General features: G+C 39.7%; 1 long non-coding RNA gene across 1 annotated transcript; it reads right to left on the bottom strand.

Moving 5' to 3' along the window:
* Nucleotides 1–8,651: 8,651 nt before the first annotated feature.
* Nucleotides 8,652–17,055, bottom strand: LOC148214667 (uncharacterized). Its single transcript, XR_015797699.1, has 3 exons — nucleotides 16,781–17,055; nucleotides 10,988–11,034; nucleotides 8,652–9,306 (listed from the first exon to the last, which is right to left on the bottom strand). It is a non-coding gene; the product is annotated as an uncharacterized LOC148214667 (long non-coding RNA).
* Nucleotides 17,056–18,630: the final 1,575 nt, after the last annotated feature.

Below are 18,630 nucleotides of genomic sequence, written 5' to 3'. Positions count from 1 at the left end.
AGTCCTTCTTCCTTCCTTTTGGAGATAAATCAATCTTATAAGAGATAAACAAAATCAATTAAAAACAACAACAACTAAAATACATACAATGTTCTCAGCACATGACAAAATGGTACCAGCCCACTATAATTAATGAGCTAGGGTAGGATCTCAACTTCCAAATAAATTTCGACTTATAAATAGTTAGTAAAATGCAAAGTAAGTTTTCTTGGCCATAGCTAGCTATTATGCAGAACACCCATCTTGTGCAAAGAAATAAAAACAAGAGACTATAAGGGTTAACTAGTGCACACAGACAAATAAAGATCAAAATTCTTACACAGTAACCTGGCTAATCTGGGGTTATGCATTTCTTCTAAATAGAATCCTCTTGAAGCTAAAGTCCTCTGCTTTCTTTCTCTTGACCTCCCTCAAACTCTTGGGAAATTCCAGGTGTTTATTAGAGTTATTGAGAAGATCGTACATCCCACTTGTTTCCCAATTTAAGTGCATCAATATTTCTCCCTCTTGTATGACACAGGACATTTTTCCTTCATGAATGTTGATTGAAAGTCAGATGCTGGGTGATTGCCAGCTATCTGTTAGTAAATGTGGAGTGCGGGGGTTTAAAGCCTGCACATCCATTACAATAATCCACGTTTTCCAAAGCCCAAAGCTATGGACCATTTTATTGCCTGAAAGTTCTCTTCATAATAGGGCAGCAAACTCCAGTCCATGTAGATAAGAACCTGGCTGGAGAAACATGAAAAGCCAGCTGTGTAGCAGAAAGTTTTTCCTCCGACCCTGTGTTGCTGCCTCGCGGCATCTGCTGCTAAGAATAGGGTCTCCTTGCACCTAATGGTAGGGCTGGCCTTATAGTTTATGATCAGAATAAGAGACAAAATTTACACCAAAGCCCCCTTATAATGTGCCATTCATCTATTTTTCTTTCTTTCCTCCTCCTTTCTTGCTGCCTACCTTGCCTGGAGTCAAAAGGTATTCAGAGTAGCTTTCACTAAAGGAAAAACAATGGAACAATAAAATCAGTACAAAATGAATGATAAACAGCAGCCACCAAACAGCCTTTGCATAATACAACAGCCAAAAAAACAAAAACAAAACCCCACTCTTTAAATGTACACAACCCGAAACAGACATTCCAGATAACATGCCAGAAATCAGTCAAAGTCATTGCCAAATAAGTTAAGTGTGGGAGAATATTTTATTCTTGAGAAGACAGAGCAGGAAAGACTTTTCTTCTACTTTTCATCAGCTTCATCTGAAGGTGAGCCTCTAAGGAGAAGCACAGCCATAAAGAGGGAGGCAGGTTCTGGTTTCCAGAAGGACTTGATCTATTTCTGGGTTCCTCTGAGGTGTCATCAGGAGAGCTTGCCCATTTCTACATATCATAAATTAAAGAAAAGAAAACCTGCAGTAAAGGAGAGTTACTAATTATCTTTGAATTCAGAAATGGATTTTTCTTTTTTACCTTAGAGCTTTAGTGTTGTTATTGTTTAGAGAGGGATATTTTGGAAAGAGGGCCTCCATTTTGCCACCAAGTTTCTTTGGTGTGATTTCTAGAAGGTGGAGGTTGTTCTTCCCTTTTCAAATTTTGGGTAGAATTCTTCAAAATACTGTCCAGTTTTCAGAAGAAAGTATGTGCAAGTTGTGTGCATATTTAGGTAATTAATGAGGGTATGTCCATCCCTTCCGTGTGAACCTAAAGGGAAGGTTATCTTTTTTTCTTGCAACCAGAGGTAGAGATAACAAAACTGAAGAGTTTTCCCTTCCTTCCTTCCTTCCTTCCTTCCTTCCTTCCTTCCTTCCTTCCTTCCTTCCTTCCTTCCATCCATCCATCCATCCATCCATCCATCATCTCTACCCTACTATTCAACTTGAAAGACTCCCAAAGACAGCTTACACAATACTAAAAGCAAAAGATCCCCTGGCCTCAGCTTTTACCAGCTAAAATGACATGGCACAGAAGAAAAAGTGAATGAGGAGGAAAGAGGCAAAAAAGAAAAGCCCTGAATACTTCATGGTTCTTATAATGGCTAGCTATGAAAAAGGGCTGTCCAGGGTTGTCCAGCTGGTTTTCCTGCTTTTTCTCTGAAGACAGTTGCCCCCTGCCTAACAGATAACAACTCCACTAAGCAGAGGTGGTGGTTCCTTGTTCTGTCTTTTAGTCAACACTTCAGCAAGTAAGAAAGCCCAGATTTTAAAACTTGCAGGAGACTCGCCTGATTCCACATCAATTCTGTGTGATAGTTGAATGGGTGTATTGAGAACTGTCAGTTTTCTCAGCATCTCCAGCCCTAACCTAACAATTACTTTCACAGATCATCAGCTCCAATCACTTCCAGTCATTACTTAACTGAGCTGAACTCAGCAGGAGGAGCTAAACCTGTTGCTTATTAAACAGAAGGACCTTCAGGGCATTGCCAAGCTGCTTCCCTGTAGGAAGTTTAGCTTTCCCTCTTGAAAACTCCTGGAGCAAAGAAAAGGGCAGTAGCAAATGAAATAAAATATTCCCTGGGCAGTGAATAATTCACACAATTCTTAAAAAAAAATAAAAGAGTTGTGACCCTGACATTTCTAATTCTATGTATTCACATTCTAATTCAAATGAGATCTAGCTCTTAATGTCATTGAAATTCCATGCATTCCAAACTGGCAAAAGAATCCCTTCTGAATACATTTATGTTTCTCCCAACTACAAGAGAACAGATCCGGCACCTTTCAACTTTTCTTCTAATCTCTAATATGTAAGTTTTGGAGTGTGGAGTTTTAAAAAATTATTTCACTGCTCCAAATGTTTTCCTCTTATAGGTTCCCAATGGTAGGAGATGGTGGAGGATCTGTGCTAGTGCTTGCCCCCAAAGGCTACAAAAAGTGAAACAATTCAACTCATTACAGGTAGACCTCACTTAACAACTTTCCAGTTTAGTGACTGTTCAAAGTTGTGACAGCACTGAAAAAATAACTTCATGACCAGTCCTTGCATTTATGACCATTGCAGTGTCTTCATGGTCACATGATCAACATTCAGGCACTTTGCAACTGGCAGGCATTTAAATGGTTGCAGCATCCTGCAGTCATATAATCACCACTTGCATGCTTCACAGCCAGCTTCTGACAAGCAGAGTCAATGGAAAAGCCAGCAGTGAAATTGCAAGTTGCAGTCATGTGATGTTTCACTTAACAACCTGCAGTAACTCATTTAATGACTGAATGGGAAGTGATGTCATAAGTCTGTCACAGTCATGTGATGTTTCACTTTGTGACCATGTCACTTAGCAACAGAGTTGCCAGTCCCAGCTGTGGTTGCTAAGTGAGGACTACCTGTAGTAAATTTAATGACCCCTCAGACTCATAGAAAAGTCAAGCTAAAATTCCACTGACCTCAACAAATTGCTTTTTTCTGCATAATATATGGTGCTTTGCACAAGCTTCTTTCAAAACTGAAACAGCAGACATTCCATCAAAGAGATATTTATTTACTTTCTAGCAAGTATGGCTGTTTGATTCTGAAAAAGCAATGTGTTGTTTAACTTTTATCTCATTCACTGTGTTCTAGCTTTTAATGAACTGAACTTGCTGGATTTGACACAACTTCTATTTGCTTGAAAATAGATCTAGGTTAGTTAAGCCACTCCAGTCTGCAATTATCTTTGTGAGGTCACACAGTCGGAGCCCTGGGGAGCATGTAAGGACTCTCTGTATCTCTGATATGACCAACCTCTGTGAACTTATTAACCCCACCACTTGGCTTTTGTTAATATCTGTTGAGTGACTTCTGGAATAAGATCTTCTGAATTTATAAAACAAACTTTTTGAGCCTGTGGAGGTATATAATAAATTTCACAACTATTCTTGGACGAACTGGCAGAGTAGGAATTTTGAGGGCATGTTGTGGGTGCTCACCCAAAATGGCTGGCATGACCAATCACTAAAAAATTATTCACTGATATGCAAAATGGTGAAATTGTTCCCCAGTGTCATTTGTTGCACCCCACCTTGGCTTTCTTTGGGCTTTTTCCTTGGCAACCTGGCTCATTTTCAGACAAAGCATTGGGTTGTTTGTATGTATGTATTTATTTAAATTTCTATAGTCGTCCATCTTAACCAAGTGACTCTGGGTGGCAAACTATTATAAAAACAGTTAAAACAATTATAATACAATACAAAAATAAATATATACGGCAGCCAAGAAAAATTATCACCATAGTTATCAATATAGCCAAGAAACGGGGCCCTTATTACACTTGGGGCCCCATGCCCAGGCACATAACTAGGTCTTCAAGGCATTCCAGAAGTCCAACAGAGTCAGGGTCATCCTAATCTCTGGAGGGAGAATGTTCCAGAGGGCAGGGGCTATGGCAGAGAAGGCATATCTCCTGGTCCCTGCCAGCTGATGTTCCTTGGCTGACGGGACCCAGAGCATGGCCAAGCTGCCAGACCAAACTGGATGGGTAGAAACTATTGGGAGAAGACAGTCCCTTAGGTAACCCAGTTCCAAGCCATGAAGGGTTTTAAAGATGTCAACTAGTACCTTGAATTGCACCTGGAAACATACTGGCAACCAGTGCAGCTCATGAAGTAGTGGTGTTACATATGTTGAATGTCCCACATCATTTACTACCCATGCAGCCACATTCTGTACCAGCTGAAGCTTCTGAATGCTCTTCAAGGGCAGCCCCATGTAGAGCACATTGCAGTAATCCAGATGAGAGGTCACGGCACATAATTAATCAATCATATTCTCATGAATCATTTTGAAGTTGGCAACATACAAATAATTTGATCAATAAATACATGGCTCAGAGCATGACCAGATTGTCTCAGCATGACTGAGAAATACACAATGTCATCTAACTACTTCCAGCTCACTGGAAAGGCAACTTCTACCCATCTTTTCCTGCTATGTGTCAAAAGTCAGCTTTTCCAACTTGTGTTAGCACATGGTGTTGACTGGTTCATCTGCTGAGCTTCATCTAATTATAGGAAAATGCCTCCATTCTAATTGTCTACTGGACACTGTGGCAGGAGTGCCTCCTCCCTCCAGTCACTGGTTGCTACTCTTTGTAGCTATTTTGTGCTGAGCTACTAGGCTGTCTGCCCCTTCTGAAGGGTCCTTCACTAGTGAACCACTCCCCCCTCCCCTGCCTTTTTGGTCCCATTTTATCTAGTTCACTGATGGAATGATGAAATGGACTTTTAAAAAAACAGAATTAAAAACAAGAGTTTTGCCTGCTCCCCTTCTAGCTCAAGTGACAGGAAGAATGATAAAACTGTGGTGTTTTCTTTTTTAGATCCACCAATGAATGCATTAGAAGGGAAGGTGTCAAGTACAAGGGGAAGTCAACAGGTCTATTTACAGGACATCTTTCAATCTGTGGGTTGAAAACATCAGGATGGTGGTCATGACCATGCAACTGAAGCATGTAACTGAGGCTGCCATCTTAACTTTTTTGACACACACACCTGTCAGATGCCATTATTTACCAATGGAAACTACTCATAGGAGTTGTGTGTGTGTGTGTGTGTGTGTGTATGTGCCAGTCTTGACTCTTGATGAATGTCTGGACTAGTCCCTGCAGTTTTCATGGCAAGATTTTTGGAAGTGGTTTGCCATTGCCTACTTCCTAGGGCTAAGAGAGAGTGACTGGCCCAAAGTCACCCAGCTGGCTTCATGCCTAAGGCAGGACTAGAATTCATGGTCTCCTGGTTTCTAGCCTGGTGCCTTCACCACTACATCAAACTGGGTCTCATAGCAGTCATTTTAGTAATTTAACATTTCATGTCCCTGCAACAAGACATAGTACAAAATAATAAAATACACCTTCAAGAAATTAATACAGTAATTCACTATAACCCAGTTTAAGATCTCAGCTAATGACTCAGTAAAAGCTGCTAATTTAAGATACATAAAATGAAGAATTTCTAGAGCCCAGAAGGTATGCCAAAAAACCTTTGACACCCCTGAAATAGATCAAAGAATTTCTTCTACTGAATAGGACTAGCAACTGTTCCAACATTGTTTCAGAAAATGAATGAATGAATGAATGAATGAATGAATGAATGACACACACAAACATTTTGTGTTTTTTTCTCATCTATAGAGAGGCTTCCTTCAATTGGAGTATGGAGAAACCAGATGGACTATTGATAGCTATGCCCATTTTAGGGCTTTTACTATAGTTTTTTTCAATGTTTCCTGTGACAAAAACCCAAAATTGTATTTCAATAGGAAGCATAACCACAGTTGCCTCTAGCCACTACAAGAGTCTCAAGGGCTGAAAATCACCCTCTTGTTAGCCTTTTATAAATGAGAATGATTACCTTGGCTTCTGCTTGAAATACTATGAGACACCAGTACAGATGCAGACATTATATTTCTTTTGTAATTCTTACGCTCCTGCATCTGGAAGCATATAGGTGACCTCATTCTGTGCTCACCAAGTGAGCTCTAATTGTTCAATGAAAAGATGGAGGCATTTTCATATAAGGAAGCAGTTCTCAACTTCCTGAATATATGCAGCCTTTGACCCACCAAGAAAATATCTCTTGAAAAGCTGGGGAATTACTCCCCACAGCTAGAGATGATTTGTTATAATCTTCATTCTACAAAAATGGCTAAATGTGTTAAAAGAAAAATTTCTTGAAGATTTTCAGAGTGGAAAGGGGTTATTAATCTTGCATTCCATTTACTGATAGGAAAATGGGCAGGGACACTTCACCTCCCAACCTATAATTTAGTCTCTGCACAATCTGTTTTGGATTTTTCTTTAAATGTAGCCTGCGTTTCTCAGAGAGCAATTCCTCTGAAGGCAACTTACATAGGTCTCAGCAGATGGCAGCAGATGGCTGAACTTGGTTGGGCTTGAGGTTATCTGGCTAGAACTTTGATGGGAGACAACTAGGGCATAGTACATCTATAGGCTAGGCTGGGGAATCTAGAATACACCTTGGAATAATGCAAGCAATGTCTTTACTGTTGCCAAGAAAACGCAAGGATGTTTACAGGTAGTCACTAGGAATCAAGACTGACTTGAAGGAAACTATAACCTACTTTTAATATTAGCAATCAACATATTTGTTAAGTGAATCTCGTTCACATAGAGGGGTATAGTGATAATTCCATAAGTTTTATTTTTGAAATGGGCACTGCAATTCCAATGTTTCCATAATGAGGTCTTTCCTGATTGTATCTAGTTTTCTTTCCATCAGGGAATAGAAGTGACTGAAAGCAGGATATATAAACTTGCATGCAGCTTGGTGAGCTGGTCAGATTGAGCGTGAAAAAGAATATTTGAGTATTTGTTCACTAGGAGTATAAAAACACTCACTATTAGATAATAGGATGGATACATTGAATTTTAGAAACATAATTCTGTGTGTGGGAGACAGAAGAACCAGAACAGTGATTATGACATTGTATGAATAACAGATTTACTAGATGATTTTGATCAAGTCATTTTCTTTCAACATGATCTACTGGACAGGGTAGTTATAATGATACAAGGATATGTGTATATGTGGGTATTGTGTACTATCTAGACCACTGTGAGCTTCTGAAAAAAGTCAGTATGCAGATGAATAAATAAATACTCGCCTATGCTGTTGATTTATTCTGTCCCCCCCTCCCCAAACCCCATCATATTCTGGAACCCTAAACAAAATTCCATGCTAGAATTTTATTCTGTATTTTGCAATATATATACAGGTAGTCTCCAGTTTAAGAATGAGCTCCATTCCCAAGGTCTGTCCTTAAGCTGAATTTGTATGCAAGCTGGAACAGTATTATTGTATAATGAACTTAAACCATTGTGTATTTAACTCAATTGTGTATTTAACTCAAATTTTGCTACAATAGGCTCCGTTCTTAACTATGGGTCATCCTTAAACTGGGCTTTCTTAACTCGGGGACTTCCTGTACACACAGACATACATAAACATGCATGCATGCCCATATCCATAGAGTGAAACCTCATTTTACTAGATGTTAATGAAGCAGACTTCACATGCAACAGATTAAATTTCTGTTGTGGTTTATATCATTTGCATAATGATGTAATTATGCAAATGGCATACATTTTGTGATGATGTAATCACACTAGTGAGGTAAATTCCCTGATGTTGATTCAACAGTCTCTCTGATTCACTGGACTTTCCTCAATAATGGACAATTAGTCATCTTCCCTGTTCCCCCTTTCAGTTAGTCATTGAAAGCAAGGTCTCTCTCTCTCTCTTTTGAACTAAAATAATATAAATATACATTTTTGTTAGTGTCTTCGAGTCAGTCTTGACTCCTGACAACTACATGGACAAGTCCATATAGTTTTCTTGATAATATTTTTTGGAAGTAGTTTGCTATTGCCTTCTACCTAGGGGTAAGAGAGAGTGACTAGCCTAAATTCACTCAGCTGGTGAGTTTTGCCTAAGGCAGAACTAGAACTCACCATGTCCTGGTTTCCAACCCAGTCCTTTAACCACTACACCAAACTTGTCCTTATAGTAAACTATCTTATAATGATATAATTATCATCATATTATAACATAATGTAATGTAATGATATCATATTATATAGAATAGCATAAATTATGCTGAGAAGCCTATAAGGCTGAATCGAGCCTGATGAAATTGAAATTAAAAGCAAGGAAATAGAAACTGCTGCCTTCCTAATTGGATTGCAACTAAGAGGACTTTCCTAATGGGATTAGGCTACTAAACCTCCCAGGAAACATGGTAGAAAAATGTGAACAACAATAATTTTTAAAAAGAGATAAAGATTTTAATAAATCAGAGAATATGTTTCCTTCTGCCTCTTTTTGTATATTTTTGCTGGCCTCATCATTTTGTATGAATCTAAACAATTGCAGAATAATCAAGGGGTGTCTTTAGAACTTTGCAACAGTCAAGCAATGCACGTTTTAGGTAATAGTCAACCTTAATTTGATCTGGGACTCCTGGGATCCCATGGCAGATCCTCCAAGCTACCCAAAGAAAAAAAGAAGTTTTTTTTTTTTTTTTGCACACTTACAGAAGCTCATCTCTCTCTTGCCCCTCCCTTGGAGAAATGACATGACTGAGAAATCAATAATCAGCACTGTAAGGTCAGGAAGGAGCATCCTCTCAAACTTGAGCCTTAATTTCAGGACCAATTTGCCTCCTGTCAGCAGGGGTTTAGCAGAACTGACAGCTAATTAATTACAAAGAAAGAGTGGAAGCCAGCCATGAGTGGTTGAAAGGAGGAAAGGCTCATCCTGGTGTCTTCGGACTTCAGAGTCTTCCATTTGTTGGCTCTGAAGAGAGTAAGCCTTTGCCTGTGAGAAGAAAATCAAACATGATGTGAACAATTACTAGCAAATTCTGGGGGGAAAAACACCCTCTTAAAATGCAAACATAAAAATAAATTAACATTCAACAGTTTGATTCCTCTTCCTGCATATTGCCTCTATTTGTACTCTGTGCCACGCACAGTTTTACTATTCTTGGAGGGCCGCAGGGCAATCTATTGATTTTTTCCTGTCTCTAACTCATGCGACTGAAACGTGACTTGCAGAGGATGGATCTGCCAGTCACTTCACATTAAGGTTTCAATTATAATTAGGCTTTAAAAAAAAGTTTGAATTTAAATTATCTAGAGGCAATGTTTTATGCAATAGTGGCAAACTGGTGTTGTTAAACAGTTTCAAGCTGTTGGAGACAACCAACTGTTCCATACTGTTGTGGAGACTGACAGGGTGTTTGTCAACTCCTACAGATTTGAGAGGAAATGAATGAAAGGCAATGGTTATAGATGAGCAAATTTGATGAGCAAAAAGTGCCCCATGTGATTCCCAAATTATATCTTTTCTGTATTGATAGACTGTTGTTCACAAGGGCATCTGCAGAAGGGTGGGAGATGTCAGAAAAGTTGCAATTGTTGCCGTGACCACGTGATTGAAATTCTTCCTCTTTTTTATGTATCTTTTTGATGAGAGCAAAGAAAGCTAATTTGGAGTGAGAACAATACTTGTTGAATGGACACCGGTCTTGCAACATTGGAGCGTTCTTTGCACTCAGTGGCATCATTACCAGCCAGATCTGATTACTTATGTGATGAGGCTACAGTCACTAAAATGTTTAAAGGTTATTTTCAAATAAAACTAGTGCTAAAGTGATAGCCAATTAGTGCTGCAAAAGGACTCAATATATTGAACTCCTGGAGAATGAATGTCAGGTATTAGGACAGGGCAGATGACTCATAAGAATGTGTGTTGGAAATGCCATGCCTTGTCCTCGTTCCAGCTGGTACATTTTGTGACAACTAAGACCAATATTCAGTCCCTACAATACTAGGGAGACTATTTAATCAGTACAAGATCATATCTCTCCCTGGATCTCCTATATGCAGTCTCAACCTATCCTCCTAGCCTGTCCCACAAGGTGGTTGTGAGGATAAAAGGGGCAGAGGAAAAATGCTAACTGGAGGAGGGGGAGGATAAAAATATAATAAATGGACATGAGCATCTGCAGGGAGGGGGGTGGCAAGTGGAAGGAAATGATGACCCATGGGTGGTGAGATCATCATTCAAATGCTGCAACTTATATACTTAAGTCAGATGTTGTCGTGGTTTGTTACACTTCTGCAAATAGATACCATGACAGGGGAAGAAGATGAAGTAATCTAAGCTAAGGTAGGAATGCTATTGCTATAACTACTATGACTACTACTATGCTGGCTACTTCTAACAGTAGAAGTATCGCTCCTCCTATTCCTAATAATTACTGTATGATTGCATATCATTTATTATTTATTGCATAGAACCATGCCGGAAAGGGCAAAAGACCTGGCTCTGCCAACTTGCGTGGGGCAAGAGGGGATATAACCAACCCTGGGGATGGCTGGTGCCTTGAAGATGCTCCCCGAATCTAAGATATATATTACTTATATAGGAAGTCTGTGTGTAATGTATTTTAATTCATATTTATTCCATTTTAAGTCATATTTATTCTTTTTACCATAAACTGCCCAGAGTCGCTCTGTGGCAAGATGGATGGCGACAAATCTGAAATATAAATAAATAAATAAATTCCCATGCAACATTTCTTAAAAACTCAGCCACTCAGCGTCCACCCTTATGTCGCAAGTCACAATGTGTTTTATGATCAAACCTATTTCCATGCAATGAGAACCACATTAAACCCCCATCAGAACAGCCCCTTGCTATTTAGGCAGAAGGGTTTTTGGGGTGCATCTAGCATGAGAAAGCCTCATCGTAAACATCTGTAAGTTTAAAATAACAGTGGAGGCAAAAACAAAACCCTGGAGAAGCCGAAACATAACTGAAAATTCTCCGAGTTGCCATCCCAAAGCATCTGGCAGGAGGCAGTCTTCCCTTATATAATGGGTACTGTCCCATTATATAAATGATGGGATTGTTTAGGGTTTCTTTGTTTACATAGTAATTTTCTTAAAAATCGTAATGAAAAAGATGAAAAGCTGATGCAAACTAAACAAAAGAATAAAAAGAAAAAAATAGAAAGTGCAGAAAAGGAAAAAAAAAAAGAAACATGAAAAAGAAGGATTTCCCCCCCTTTTTTCTTTCTTTGTAATTGTTTTTTTCTTTCAGGTTGTTTGGGGTTTCAAAGGCACACTTCGGTTTGTCAGAATGTTGACAAAAACATCCCATCAAGGCGAAATGCCAAGTCTGAGTGCTGCCCTGTATTGAAACAGCAAATCTGAATGCTACATCCACACCACTTTGATCTGAACCATAAAAAGGTTCTTTTGTGTTTACATAAAAACCCTTTTTCCCACATTAAAACAGATAAATCATCTCACTTCTGAACCACTGAAGCAGAGAGCCTCACTGTTTTGAACTGAAGTGCTACTTTGAATTGGTTTAATTTGATACATTAATTGAAGCAACACTTTGAATCAGATTGTGGCTGATCCACACACCCTTGTTCTACAGTAATTCTCAGAATAATAAGCACTATTTTTTTTCCCACTCAGCAAAGAAGAATGACTTTTGTCCATTTCCAAGGTTGTGGGAAATCATCTGGAGCTTGGACTAACATGGTTTTAATATGTAGATGATATGTAACTCTATTTCTCACTTCCATCCGCTTACCCCAAGAAGCAGAGTCATGTTCTCCAGATGGATGCCTTCAACCAGAATTCAGGTTGCTGCAGAGTGGGATTATTGGGAAAAAGGGAAGAGTGGTCTGAAGAATCCATGGACCACAGGTTCCTAGCTATGTATTATATGATGCCCAATTTTTACCTCATGTAGACAGCCATCACACTTGGATTTTTTAGTCAGACACAGGATTTTAAAAATGGCTTCAGTTGAATATACCAGGTTTTCATACCATTGTGGGTCATTCGTCAGAACACGTTCTGTCATTTTCCTTGACATGTGGCAAGACCACCACTTGAGTAAATATAGTTGAAGCTATGAATAGCCTATTTGTGTTCAAGCAGAAACAATCCCGTTCCCCCTTTTAAGAGTTTAGTTCATTGTTGTTTCAAATATTTCAAAAACCACTCCTAAGCATTTGAAAGAAGGACTTGTAAATATCAATTTATGTAGGAATTTATGTTCTTGAATGGGAAGCTGAAAAGTGAATGGGAAGCTAAGCAGGTTCAGATCTGATTAGTTCTTCAATGTGAGGACATTTGGAAATGCAGGGGATGAAGCTTAGATTGGAAAGTTAAAAAAAGGCAAAAAAAAAAAAAAAAACCTAGGAGGAGGTGATTGCAAGCCACATCCATGTTTTTGTCAGGAAAACTACATGGATGTGTTAATGAAGTCACCAGAAGTCAAGCTCAACTTAAAAAAGAGTTCTCTATTGCCTGAGTGGTGTTTTTTAGTGACCCCCTAGGGAACTCTTAATGGGCAAGAGAGATGAATATTTGGATCTCATGTATGATGGTGTCCATGTAAAGTACACGCTTAGGCAGCCACATAAAGGTTCTCTGATCAGCCTATCATTCATTCAAACTCTTCCTTTGCTTTCTGTGTAATGGAATGAGTGAGGATGAGCAAAAACATCAGAGAAAGCGTAACAGTTTAACCCACATCTCTCCCTGCAAAGAGATGTTATTCTTGTTTTGGACCAGTTCTGTGAATTTTCCCGGAAAGCACCAAATGTCAACTGCAGTGGATAAAAACATCCACTGATAACTATCCCTAATGTGGACTAGGGTTAGGCTGAAAGAGAAGGCAGGTTTTGACTGCTGACTAGACTCAAGGTTTTAGCCATCTGTCAAAACTGCTGAGTCAGCTGACCTGTTTCTCACTTCTGTCTGTATGTGTGTGTATGAGTGTGTGAGAGGGGGGCTTTACCCCATTGATCATGGATAGGGAGGATGAAGAACTGCCCAGCAGCCCTCCTTTCCACCCATAATCCATGGCCATTCCTTGTGAATGCCCCAACAGCCAGACAATTCTCTTTGCACCTGGCCTAAGGCACTCTTCCTCCTACCACCTCTCCTGCATTGTCATCTTACTCACCAGTCACCTAATTTACCAATTACCCATAAGGAGGTACAGAGTGGCATTAATCACTACCCCACACCTCCCTCCTTGGAATCTCCCTTTGATTTCCTCTTTCTCCCTCTCTACTTCAGCCACTCTTCCTACCTCCACCTCAGGTTTATTGACTAGATCCAGGCAGAGTCCTGACTGGGAATTAAAGATGCTTCCAGTATACTTCTAGGCATAATTCAAAGTGCTGGATATGACTTTTAAAGCCCTGCATGGCACAAGGCTTGTGGGAGCACCAATCTCTGACAATTTCTGCCTGTTCCACCAGATCAGACGAGGTAGGCATGCCCCATGTCCCCTCTATTAAATAGTGTTATCTTGCAGGACTGAGGAGGTGTGCTTTCTTTGTTTTGGTGCCTGCTCTATAAAACATCATTCCCCCTGAGATTTGGAGGGCCCCCAACCCTCTTGGTGTTTTGGAAGGCCATAAAGACCTAGCTTTCCCCCGCTCCCCAGGTATAGGGCTGGGATGTTAGGGAGCCCAGTTCACAGTACATGTGCCTGTTTTGCAAATTTGTTATGCAGTGCCTTAGTTTTTCTTTGTATTTGATTAGGGGGTTGGTTATGGGGAGTTGGTTATGGTATGTGTATATATATATACACATACATACATACATACATACATATACATAGATACATACATACATACATATACACACACACACACACACACATATGGGTCAGCACGCCTTTCTACCCATCTGCTTCTATGTGCTCAAGTGTGCTTGGCTAATGCAGGAATCTTGGTTCCTCTCACTCTGTTGGTTTGGGACACACACCAAACCATTTACAAATGCTGGAAGTTGCTTCCTAAAGGGAAGAAAGGAGTAGGGGCTGTCTGATTTTCTCCCCAGACGTTCTTTTCTATTTTTCTCTGCTCACATAGAGATAATTGGAGACTTTGCAGATCTCCTGAAACAAAAAACAGAGTGGTGGAGAAGAATATCTGGGGCCAGAAAGGAGGAGGCAACCGTGCACCAGCTTAAAGTAGTCAACAGAAACTGGAGAGATCCTAGCCCCTGATTGCATCATCACCAGCATCATCAATGACACTTTGTAGATTATGCCCATGGCAAGACTTTTGTCAGGAAGAGAAGGAAAACACTTGTTTTAAAGTGGAACAGTTAAAGACAAATTTAAGCTTATTTTGCAGCAGGCTAGAGATGAATGAAGGCTACATCACAAGGACATGTCCTTAAAATGGCTAGAGGGCATCTTTGTGCTGTGGTTGAAGGAACAGGAGGATGCATCCTATGCTTCTAAAAGTTTTCAGTCAAGTTTATCAACAGACCTTCTAATTTGCATGTGGGTAGCAAGAAATGCTGTGCAAAATGGACTCTGTACATTTTTTTCTGGATGCAGAATTGAAATATACCCTAACCATTGCTGTTTCCTGATAACAGTGCAGAATCTCTGTTTACTAAGGAGTTACTTTATCTACTTTTACAATATACATAGAATGAAAATTAAGGGAATATATAACTGACTTGAAAATCATACTCAAAGAGTGGCCATCAATGATTGCCCATAAACTGAAATGGCATATTGAAGGCAGTGCTTCTAAGTTCAATCCTGGGCTTGCTACTATTCAGCATTTTTATTAATGACATGAATAAGGAGATAGAGCAAATGCTTATCAAATTCGCAGATGATACAAAATTGAGTGGTATAGCTAATACTCTAGAAAACAGAGCTACAATTGGAAACAAGATTAGAGAAATGAGCTGAAAAGAACAGAATGAAATTTGACAGAGACAAATGCAAACTTCTTTGTATAGGAAAGAGAAATCAACAGACCTGTGAAAATGATACTGGAATAGTAGTTGATTACAACAAGCAAAATATGAGTCAGCAATTTGAAGTGGCTGCAAAAATGACAAATGCAATTCTAGACAGCATCAGCAGAAACATAGTTTCCAAAGCATGGGAAGTAGCTGTTCTACTCTACTCTGCAGTGGACAATGCTTCAGGAAGTGTCTGGTTCTGGGCATCACACTTCAAGAAGGATTCAGAAAATTGGATTTGGAGAAGGGCAATGAGGATATTGGGGACCAGAAATTAAATTCTGCAAGGAGAGAGGAAGGAACTGAGAATGCTTAGCCTTGAGAAGAGAAGAGTGAAGGAATATGAAACACTTTTCAAATACTTGAAAAGATGTCACACAGATGAAGGTCAAGACCTGTTCTCTTTCATTCCAAGGTGCAGGACACAGAATAATGGACTTAAATTACGGGAAAGTAGATTCTGATTGAATGTTACAAAAGAGCCCTATCATTGTGAACAGTTACCCAGGGAGATGACGATCTTGCTTTTATTGGATGTGTTCAAGTGGAATAATATTAATATTAATAAGATGATGATGATGATGATGATGATGATGATGATGATGATGATGATATCTTTCATGGATCATAAAAGATAATTCACTATCATGTCCTACTATATAGTGAGTTTTAAAAAGATGTGCAAAATAAACTATTTTACCCATTTTATCAACATTTCTTGATCATTTAGATGATTCCTATACGTCCTGTTATCAGAGACGTATTAGGTATTAGTATTATATATAATGCTCAGGTATGATAAACAATAGCCAAATTTTGTGCCACAACACATAAAGCATAACACATATTTAAACATCCAGTGAGTTTGGTTATATTTCTCTTTAACATTGTTGCTGTGTTGTTCTGATTTTGTTTCAGTCTGATTTATAGTAATGTTGCTGGTCTCTGATCATAATACCAGTTTTTATTTCCTCTGACCTCACATCCTCAGCTGTGGATTTAGGATCCTGGTAAGGACAAAGTAGATCTCACAAACATATCAATTTGCTGTGGACTGACCCACATCCATTGCTATGTTTTAAGCTAAGGCAGAACTAAATGCTGATTAGATATACACAAATTACCATAGTAGAAATAACTTCTTTTAGGCAAATGAAGGAAAGATGCAGCATTGTAACTGCATATGTAGTTAATAAAAATAGTGTAACAGTATGAATCTGAGCTCATCACCCAGAGAAGGATCAGTTTAGACTGGGAACTTCCAACCATTTCTCACCAGAGGGAATATATTGATCATCTTACTTCTAGAGATAGGGGGACTGGGCTGCAAGAACCAGCCAGTCCCACTATTTGATTGATTGATTGATTGACTATGTGCCATCAAGTCATTCTACTCCTAGCAACCACATAGATTTTCTCCACGACGATCTATCCCTAACCTGTTCTTTCAAGTCTCCCAATGGTGAACTTATTACCATTGTAACTGAGTCCATCCATTCTGCTGCTAGTTGTCCTCTTCTCTTTCCTTCCATCTTTCCCAGCATTAGAGCCTTTTCCAGAGAGTTGGGTCTTCACATGATGTGTCTGATGTAGGATAATTTGAACCTGGTCCTTTGTGCCTTGAGTGAGAACTTGGGGTTGATTTGTTTGATGACCATTGGTTTGTTTTCTTGGCTGTCCATGGCATTCTCAGGAGTCTTCTCCAACACCAAAGTTCAAAGTCCCACTGTTAGGAAGACTGAATCCACTGTATCAGACAGTGGATTCTGAGAAGCACCAGTGAAAGATCACCTGCTTTGTTTTCTGAACTTTGCACATTTGTCATCTGTTAATGAGTGATCAAGTAGAGCCTGTCCTGTACTTCCTAAACAAGTCTACTGTCCAGTGCAATAAATCATGCTATGCAATTGCCACTGTCAAAGTAAGATTCAATTGCCTGCTAAGTGAAGTCTTTTATATGGAATGGGAGAGGATGTCATTTTGGGCAAAAGGCTAAATATCTCAAATCATCCCCATTGTTTTCTTCTTTTTAAAATGCTCTGCACTATAGAAAGAAAGCTGAACGTAATCAAAGGCTGCATTGAGGACCAGGGAGGGTTTGTCTTCAGCAAACTCCATTCTAATCCTAAACGCTGCAGAGAAGGAGATGTGATTTTCAATTCATATGGAAGAAAGCACTGCACTGGGCAAGTCAACAGATACAGTGTATACCGAATAAGACGGTTAAAGTGGAAAAACGGTGGTTAAGGCAAACCTGCTTCTTAAAAAGCCTACGGGGGTTATAGCTTGTTTATGATAATCTAGAAATAAGCTTTCTTGAACTCCATTCTGTATCCTTATTTTTGGCCTTTTAAGGAAATTACAGTGGTATTAATCTGCACAGCCCCAGTGTACATAAGATAATTGTCTGTCCTATGCAAGCTGAGGCAAATACAAAGCGAGCTAATAAGTCTGAGAGTCCTCATGGCTGTGTTGTAAAACTTTTGATTGTAGTTGGCGATATGGCAAATATTTAGCCAGGCGGCAATTAGGGCTTTGGTGAGTTCAATGAGTTTTTAGCTACCATGTAACATGAGCAATTCTTAAGCTGCTTGCTAGCAGGTGGTATTCAAAGGCAGAGAGATGAGAGTAGTGCCAAGCAGTCCAAAGGTCTAGAGTCAGAGTGTTGAAAATTGGTCCAAGGATCAAGCCAGGGGTCTGAACACAGGCAAGGAGCAAGAAGAACATGAAGCAGGGTGCCATAGAAACTTCAGGTCTAAGCAATGAAGCAGGAACATTGTTGTCATCAAAAGAAATAAAGCCTGGTGATTGCTCTTCTCTAACCCCAGTTGCTGGCATGGCTTAATTAGGGGATGTATGGTCGAAGGCTTTCACGGCCGGCATACGATGGCTGGTGTGGGTCTTCCGGGCTGTGTGGCCGTGGTCTTGAAGTCTTGTTTCCTAACGTTTCGCCAGCACCTGTGACCGGCATCTTCAGAGGGCAGGAGCACAGACAGGAGCAGTTCTCTCTGTGCCCAGGATGATGTGACCCTGTTGTGGGTATTTATAGAGATCTGGGGTGGGGGGCGTGGGGGGGTTGGGTTACTGAGTGGCTGCTTGTTTTGGTGTCAGAATCTGTGTGCATCTTCCTGGGGATTAGGCAGGGTTTTTTCTTCTATTGAATTGTTAACGAGGGGCTGCTGGGGGTGATTAGCAAGTTCATTGTGTGAACTGTTCACATGTCCTGGTGGTTGAGCTGAGTTCCTTGACCTTTTGCAGGCTGTATTTTTCAGGATTGGTAGCCAGGTTTTGTTGATTTTTAGACTCTCCTCTTTTTTATTGAAAC

This window comes from Python bivittatus, unplaced genomic scaffold (genome assembly GCF_059951505.1).
Source record: "Python bivittatus isolate LINGU-HERP-01145 unplaced genomic scaffold, Pbiv_v1 ctg000580_np1212, whole genome shotgun sequence".
Lineage (NCBI taxonomy): Eukaryota > Metazoa > Chordata > Lepidosauria > Squamata > Pythonidae > Python > Python bivittatus.
The sequence above is the reverse complement of the archived record's forward strand: the minus strand, read 5'-3'. Positions and strand labels throughout refer to the sequence as shown.